The sequence below is a fragment of the Triticum aestivum genome, chromosome 5D (genome assembly GCF_018294505.1).
Source record: "Triticum aestivum cultivar Chinese Spring chromosome 5D, IWGSC CS RefSeq v2.1, whole genome shotgun sequence".
NCBI classification, from domain to species: Eukaryota; Viridiplantae; Streptophyta; class Magnoliopsida; order Poales; family Poaceae; genus Triticum; species Triticum aestivum.
The window spans coordinates 392,462,441-392,470,313 of record NC_057808.1 but is presented as its reverse complement, the minus strand read 5'-3'; positions in this window follow the sequence as shown (position 1 = coordinate 392,470,313).

Below are 7,873 nucleotides of genomic sequence, written 5' to 3'. Positions count from 1 at the left end.
CTAGGAGCGAACCGCCATAGTATTGAAGGACGTGCGGGGACGAGTAGGAGCGAACTGCCAGCGTGCGATCGGCAGGGTAGTGGCTTTCCATTCTCCCCTTATACGAGCTTCCGAGAGCCCTTGGATCTGAGATCGAATGGTTGCATGGCGTGATTCTAGACCTATGGGTGAATATCCTATCCTGGAGGGTTATTCTGCAAATTTTCAGCAACTTAGCATGCGACCGTTTGATCTCAGATCTAAGGGCTGCCAGCAGCCCGTATCATGGTCGCGCCTACCACGACCGTCGCGTCGCTCGCGCGGTCGCGCCCTTGGAGATTTAACATGGTGCGTTAGGCTATCTGATGTTGGCATGTCATACATAGTCATCACTTAGTCACTCATACTACAACAAGGTTGGCTATAAGGTTGGCTATAAGTGTAATTTTTTTTACTCCTCTCTATCTCTCTCTTCGTACTCCCTCCGTCCCATAATATAAGAACGTTTTTGACACTAGTGTAGTGCCAAAAACGTTCTTATATTATGGGACACAGGGAGTACTAGTATTTATTGCATTTGCCAAGGAGTGACCTCTTCCAATGAAATGGTGTTGCTAAGTTTGCTTCATTTAATTAGCTATAGACTCAAAATTGTCTTTTCACCTAGGTACACGCGCTTAGCACCGTTTCTTCCTTGGGTCACCAAACTAGTCTCTCTCTTCTTGATTAACTTGCCACATCAGACTTTATGCCTATGTGGCAAGCTTAAGCACCTGTAGGAGCAAGTAAAAGTAAGTACAATAGTGCGCTTTACATGGCATTTTTGCATATGTGGAGGAAAGAGAGGCAAGGAAAAAGTGGAGAAGTGGGCTCTCATGCAAGAGCCAGCCTCTACTACATGGTGGAGCATTGGGAGAGGCACCTGTATGGAGGTGGTGAGGAATCGGGAGACTCACGCCGGTCGTAGCGCCGCAGTTAAAATGATAATGGCAAGTCAAATCATGGGGCCCCACCTGTCCAGCAGTAACTCGCTGTCAAATATCACAGCCCTACGTTTGCAGCAGCCTACTCCCTCGTCTTCTCGCGTCTCTGTCGAACCGACTAGGCGGAACTGCCCCACCTACCGCGCAGGAAAAGCCCCGCCCTCGACTTTTAAATAGTATACAGTATACTAATTTTGTATCCATGGATTGCGCCCGCGCCATGGAGCAAAGCGTCTAGAAAACGGCGGTACACATGTACGGAGTATACAACACGCCCGTCGCATTCGCGTCGCACCCCAGACGGTCGGTCGGTCTGGCACGCTACTCTCCGAATGGAACGCGCGTCATATTGCGTTTGCACACACATGTGGGACGGCAATTGAGAACCGACCATAGGCACACTCCCCGGCCCCGCAAGTCGGGTGACTTAATAGAAGAGGGAGACGAGCGATAGTACTAGAGAGGTGTTGTACTACGTCGGTGCCTGGACGATCCCTGCAAGACACGGAAGATCAATTCGTCCATGCATGTGACCAGACTCCAGCAGACATGCCTGGATTGGCTATCTTCTACATATCGTGCAGGCTGTGTTGTACATGGCTGTAGTTGTGGTGAGAAATCTGAAAAAAAAGGTTTCTTGTCATCTCGCAAAATTAGGTGTCATGTGCTTCGGATCACTGCGAGGGTTAAACAGCGACAACTGAGTTGGGCTAGTCATTGGGGGCACATGCACGAACAGTGACTACTCGGCTGCCATCTAGGTCAAGCCGGCTATGTTAATTAGGACATCTATCGACGGACCCCTTTTCTATGAGTTTATCTTTAATTTGAGCTTTGTTCCTCGTCTAGTTTGTCCGTCGGGATTCATGTTGTCTCCTTTGGGCAGTGAGGTTATGATTTCTTGTCATGTGGCATTTTTTCGTGTTATATGTTATAATCCGGCGCTTCAAATCAAAATGATGACAACTGCGTCTCCGGGCCACGTGCATGAAGATTTCTCGACAGTCATTGACGAGGTCAAGCCGGCTCCGGTAGACAAAAGAAAACTAGTACTACTCCACTATATAGGCAGGAGCCTCCGCGCTTGCTTGCTAGTGTTGCTCTCTTCACACTGTCTCGGCCTCTCCAGATCTAAACACGACAGCGGTGGCCACTCTCTCTCTCTCTCTCTGCTCACCGCTGGTCACAGATCCAGCCGGATCCTCTCCGCCGGGGAAGGTGAGAAGGTGCAACGTTCACGCGGTCGTCCTCGGCGACGGCTCTTACCCACTGTTGGGCGCGTCCCGATCAGCCTGCCTTGCCGTTCTCTCCCAAGCACCGCTGGCGAGGGAGGGCCTCCGACCCCTTCTTCCTCGCTATCGTAGTGTGGGCAGATCCGGCCTCCCGCCGCCCACCTAGCGACATCCCGGCGACCATCAGGTATAACTTCCTTCGAAACCGGCCTTGCTCTACTTCCCGAGCTCCTGACGTCGCTGCATTTGTATCTTTTACTATTTCTCAGGCCCCTCGTAGATAGGATCGATCGGCTGTTCGAAAACCACCTAATTTTTTTACGTTTAAGAGGTAAAACTAGTTCATGCACTCGAATCTAGTACTACTTGGTTCAAACAAGGATGAAAGGGGGTGGGGGTGGGGGAGGATTTGTTACCTGAATCTAGGACTTGGTCGAAAGAGGAAATAATGGGGGCGAAAAGTAGCAGAGACTGGCTATCCAACTGGTCTCTAGGTCTAATAGGGAAATAAAGGGAAACGCAGTACAAACTCAATATAAACCCGATCTATTCGTTGAAAAAGGAAAGGAAGTGGGGACTGGGGGACAAGTCAACAGAGTAAGTCCAGCACTAGATATGCTAGCCTCACACAGTATAAGGTGGCTATACCGAACAAAAATGGGACCAACCCAGATATCCTGTTCTGATGTTTGTTGCCCCGAGCCACTCTTATGTAATGCCACTGGTAAAATGTAGCAGTCGCACTGTTAAAAGTAAGGACACGTTAAACCAATGTTGTTTTCAATGTAATGCCTCCAGTAATATGAATCAATGGCACTTCTTTACATGTCCTGCTAAAATTTCCCATTAAGATAAGTTGGTTCTTTTTGTTAGAAATGCAACTGTCCTGGTCCGCCTACTCTCCCGTGCCCAAAGTAATGTCGTATTTAACGGTTGTCATAGTTAATCCTAATGTCCACACTAATATCTAGCAATGCCAGTGCTTTAGAAATTGCTACTATCCTTGTAGGATTGCCATTCAGATAAGGAACATGCTTCTTTTCATTTGATGCATGTTTCATCACTTGTTAGTCACCCTCCTTTCCACCTTTTTTGTGCAAACAGAGATATACATTTCACGCTCGATCTTAGTTGAACTGCACAAATGATATCCAAATTATAGTTGAGCATTCCAGGAGCTTCACAACCAACCTTGATGTTGCTCAATTTTATTGCAACTAATGAAGAAGAAGCTCTGTGGGTTTCGTTTTCTGATGGAAATGGAACCGGGTCTGGAGCCCTTTTCTTAAAAAAATTGAAGAAGAAGCTGCTAACTCACGGGACATTGCTTCATTTTAGGTGAACTGCACCAAAAGGTCCCATGAATTGAATCATCCATGTTGGTGACTGAAAGAGCCAGCTTCAGTATCCCAGTCTAAGCACCCCCGGCCTCCATCCTTGCGACGCACGGTACACCTCGTTTGCCACCTGCTCGACCCTAGTGTCACTGATAAAATGAAGTAATAATACAGTTAAAATAGAGCGAGTTTCCTCTCTATCATTTCATTTCCAATGTAGATAAAGAAAGTGCTTCTCTTTGTTAATGTATGTTTCATCAACTAGTCCCATTGTTAATGTTTAACCGTTTCTGCAAACTGGGGTGCTTAATTTTAGTTGATATGTACAAAAATAGAGATTTGAATGTCTCAAGGCGCCTCCTTGTACTACCGCTGTACACTGATGTTCATCACTGGCAGAAGGTGTATCTGGGAGACTTGGGACGATGTCCAGTATGAGGCGTCGCAGGGCCCATCTCGCCCTCGCAGCATGGCATACTATGATACTATCGCAATATTTTCTTCTATTTATTTTGTGTGTTTCATCAACTAGTGCCACTATAATGTAATCACGCTTTTTCATTATCTGTGCAAACAGGGTTATTCAGCTGCATTTTGGTGGAACTGCACAAATGTACGTATGGAACCGGCATATATGCAGAGTGCGAGGTGTGCCAAGTAAAAATTACCGACACCAACCATGCTGCATGCACGCATTGGCATCCACCACCACCAGTGGATTGTGTGGCGCTCCCTGTGGACGGATCTTTCTCGGCAGCAAATCATCTAACCAAATACTAGTAGCTTATATTGGCAATTTTCTAGGGAGTACTCTTTTCTGAAAGAAGCACCAATCTATTTCTCTTTATTTGTACACTATGTCACAACTTTGACCCAAAGGTCTAGAGCTATTTTAGGGTGATTGGCATAGTACTCGGAGACTGATTGTAAGCATGATTTTCATTAGCTGTCACACTGATTGTAAGCATGAGCAGGTGGAAGATTAGGTTAGTGCGAAGCTTACCTTAAACCCTACCGCCGCTGTTGAAACGAGGCGAGCGTCGAGGGAACCGTGGAGAACAGCGAGGAAGCGACGTCGCGCCATCCGGCCTCCTCTTGCGGTGGGAGAACGAATACTCCTGTGGCTCCGGCTGGCTCTGCACCCTCACGAACGGCACACCATACTCGATCGATTCGTTATCCTCTGGGTGCTCGACCTTCGACCTGTACGCCCACCACCTCCGCCTGACTATCGCCTCGGGCGAATCTGTTTGCTCCATCGCCCAGAGGAGATACTCGATGAACTCGGAGGACTGCGGCATGACTGCCGCCGAGGAGTACATGTACATCGCCGCCCTCGTCGCCGCCGTCTCGCTCTTTCGCATACATTGCCACATGGCCCGCACCGTGCTCGAAATCTCCCACTCGTTGTCAAACCAACTAAGGATCTCCTTCAACCTGGCTAACTTTGCTTGGTCGCGGCCGGCGATCTGCCTGATTCGCTGCTGCATCCTCTCCATAGATGTCCTTCTGAGTGGTCCGGTGCTAGCTTTGGAAGATGGGAGGAGAGACGGTGGTCTTGCAATAGAGAAGAGGGAGAGGCGAGACTGTGGTTTTGGAATGGAGATGATGGAGAGGAGAGGAGGTGGTTTTGCAATGGAGAAGATCAGAAGAGGGAGAGGCGAGACGGTGGTTTTGGAATGGAGATGATGGAGAGGAGAGGAGGTGGTTTTGCAATGGAGAAGAGGGAGAGGAGCGTGCGGCAGCGATTTAGGATTGGATGAGAGGGCCGGCGCGCTGTGACTGGATCAAAATCAAAGTCAATTTACCCTTCAATTAAGAAAGCGACCCCACATTAACTAGTCTCCCTTTTATTTTGGGTCATAATTGACCATGATTTTTGCACATAAAATATATGTTATACGTTGCAAAAATAATATAATTTGAAAGTACATTCTGATACGAACCAAACGATACAATTTTTGGTGACATGCATTCACATTTTGCTTGTAAAATACAGTACGTGGTCAAACTTTGACCCAAAATACGCAAAACAACAACAAAATACTTCCAAGACCAGCGCCGCTCTTCCGCTCTTCTCCTCTTAAACCACCGCCGCTCCTCTCCTGTTCCAATCTAAATGCAGCGCTGCTCCTCTCCTCTTCCATTTCAAAACCACCGCCCCTCCTCTCCATCCAGTCCAAAACCAGCGTCGCTCCTCTCCCGTTCTAATCCAAAACCAGCGCTGCTCCTCTCCTCTTCCATTCAAAAACCACCGCCGGCGAGTGAAGGTGTTGTGGAGAAGTAGATCGATGGAGGAGTACAACCGATACGTGAGGATCGCAGATGGCGACCCTGTGAAGCTAGCTAGGATGTTGGAGATACAGTCTTGGTTTGACAACAAGGACCAACTAGCGGCGACGGCGACATCCATGGCCAAATATCTGCAACAGCGCAAAAAGGCGACGATACTCCTGGAGGGAGTCGTGCCGGAGTACATAGAGCTGCTCCTCTGGGCCATGGAGCAAACAGATTCACCGAATCCGCTCGTGAGGGAGCAGTGGTGGGAATATCGATCCCAGATGGAGCATCCACCAGAGATTGAAGGATCGAGCATCTACAGGGTGCCATTTGTGAGGGTGTCCTGCCAGAGCGAGCCGGTGGAGTCTTTGTCGACCGAACCCAACTGCAAGAGGAGAAAAGCAGTTAGCCTGACGATGCTTCCCCGCCATCGTCTCCCTCGCCGTTCACATCGTCTCACGGGGCGGCTGTCTGCCGCCGAGGAATAGGAGGGGGCTGCCCCCCCAGCCTAATAGTCGGGCAGGTTGTGAATTGTCAGGAGGAGCTTAGGGTTGTCAGCATTTGCAGGTTGTGAATTGTGTTTTGTGTTGTGTATTTTGAGAGTACTTTCAGATATGTATGTCTTTTGAATTTCAGATTTGCAGTATTGAGCATATGAAGTATTTTATGAATTCTAGAGATCTATTTTTAGCACTTAAAAAATGTAGTTTCATAGGAGTATAAAAGTGCAGACAATGTGATTCTCATAGAAGAAACTGCAAGTTTCAGTTTCAGATAAGAAACTGCAAGTTCGGTTTCAGATAAGAAACTGTAACTTTCAGAGGCAGAGCATTCATATTAACACGGCCTTTTCAAACAGGGTTAACATCATGTTGGAAGTTTTATTCATGGTCGAAAATGGAACTACCAGCCAGTTAACATCATGCTGATCAACATTCATGCATGGCACATCTTCATATGATGCACAGTCAAAATTCCCACACAATGTCGAGTGTGCGAAACACACAAAAAACGAGGGACGGAGTTTTGGCAAGTGTTGGACGTGGTTTTGGGCTGCCCCGTCTAGGCCTGCTCCCTCCTCCCCGCGGCCGGCTCTGCTGCCACGCAGGCCTCACCGCCCCACCGTACTCCCATCGCTGGCCTAGCCATCCCTCTACCCACCCACACCTGCTGTTATTCTCCGGCGACGGCAGACAAACCAGTAAACCCTCGTACAGTCGTACTCCCCTCCGCGTGGGAAACAATTGCCGAGTCTTCCCTGCCTCCATGTCGTTCCCTTCCTAGGCCTCGCCGTCGTCCACCGCACTGGTGCTCTCGGCGCGGCCTGGTCAACGTGGTCAACGACCGACATGCATCTGAAGTGGACTGTATGTGGAGAGGCCGACAGCTGGGTCCACGGCCGCACGCAAGGAAATGCCTCCTTATTACGCGCAAAATAATGATTCCTCCACCTGACATCAGGGACCCACCGAAAGGGCCTCTGTATTTCGCAAAAAAACGTTACCGCCGCTGACAGCTCGGACCCACCAGCTATATCTTCGCACGCAAGGAAGTGCCTCCTTATTACGCACAAAAAACATGAATACTCCCCCTGCTAGCTGGGACCCACCATGGTGGGAGGCTGACTTGTGGGCGTACTAAGTTGACTGGGACGGGGGCCTTTGTCAACTTTAGTCAATATGAACGATTCTAGCTCCAGTGGCCGTACGATGTCCATCCAACGGCCGTAGTGCTTCTTCAACCTCTGGTCTTCTTGCTCCAGCCGCCCAAAGCAGTGCCGGTCGTGCCGCATGCTCTTGCCTCCCGTGGCCGGCTGTGCTACCGCGGAGGCCTCACCGCCCCTACTATTCCCACCGCTGGCCAGGCCCTGCGGCGACGGCAGCCTCACACCGCAGTCGAACCAGTGAACCCTCGTACTCCTCTCCGCGCGGGCTTCCACTGCCGCATCTTCCCCGGCTCTGCGTCGTCCCTTCCTAGGCCTCGCCGTCGTCCACCGCCATGGTGCTCTCCGCGCGGCATGGTCAACGTGGTCAAGGAACGACTTCCATCGGAAGAGTACTGT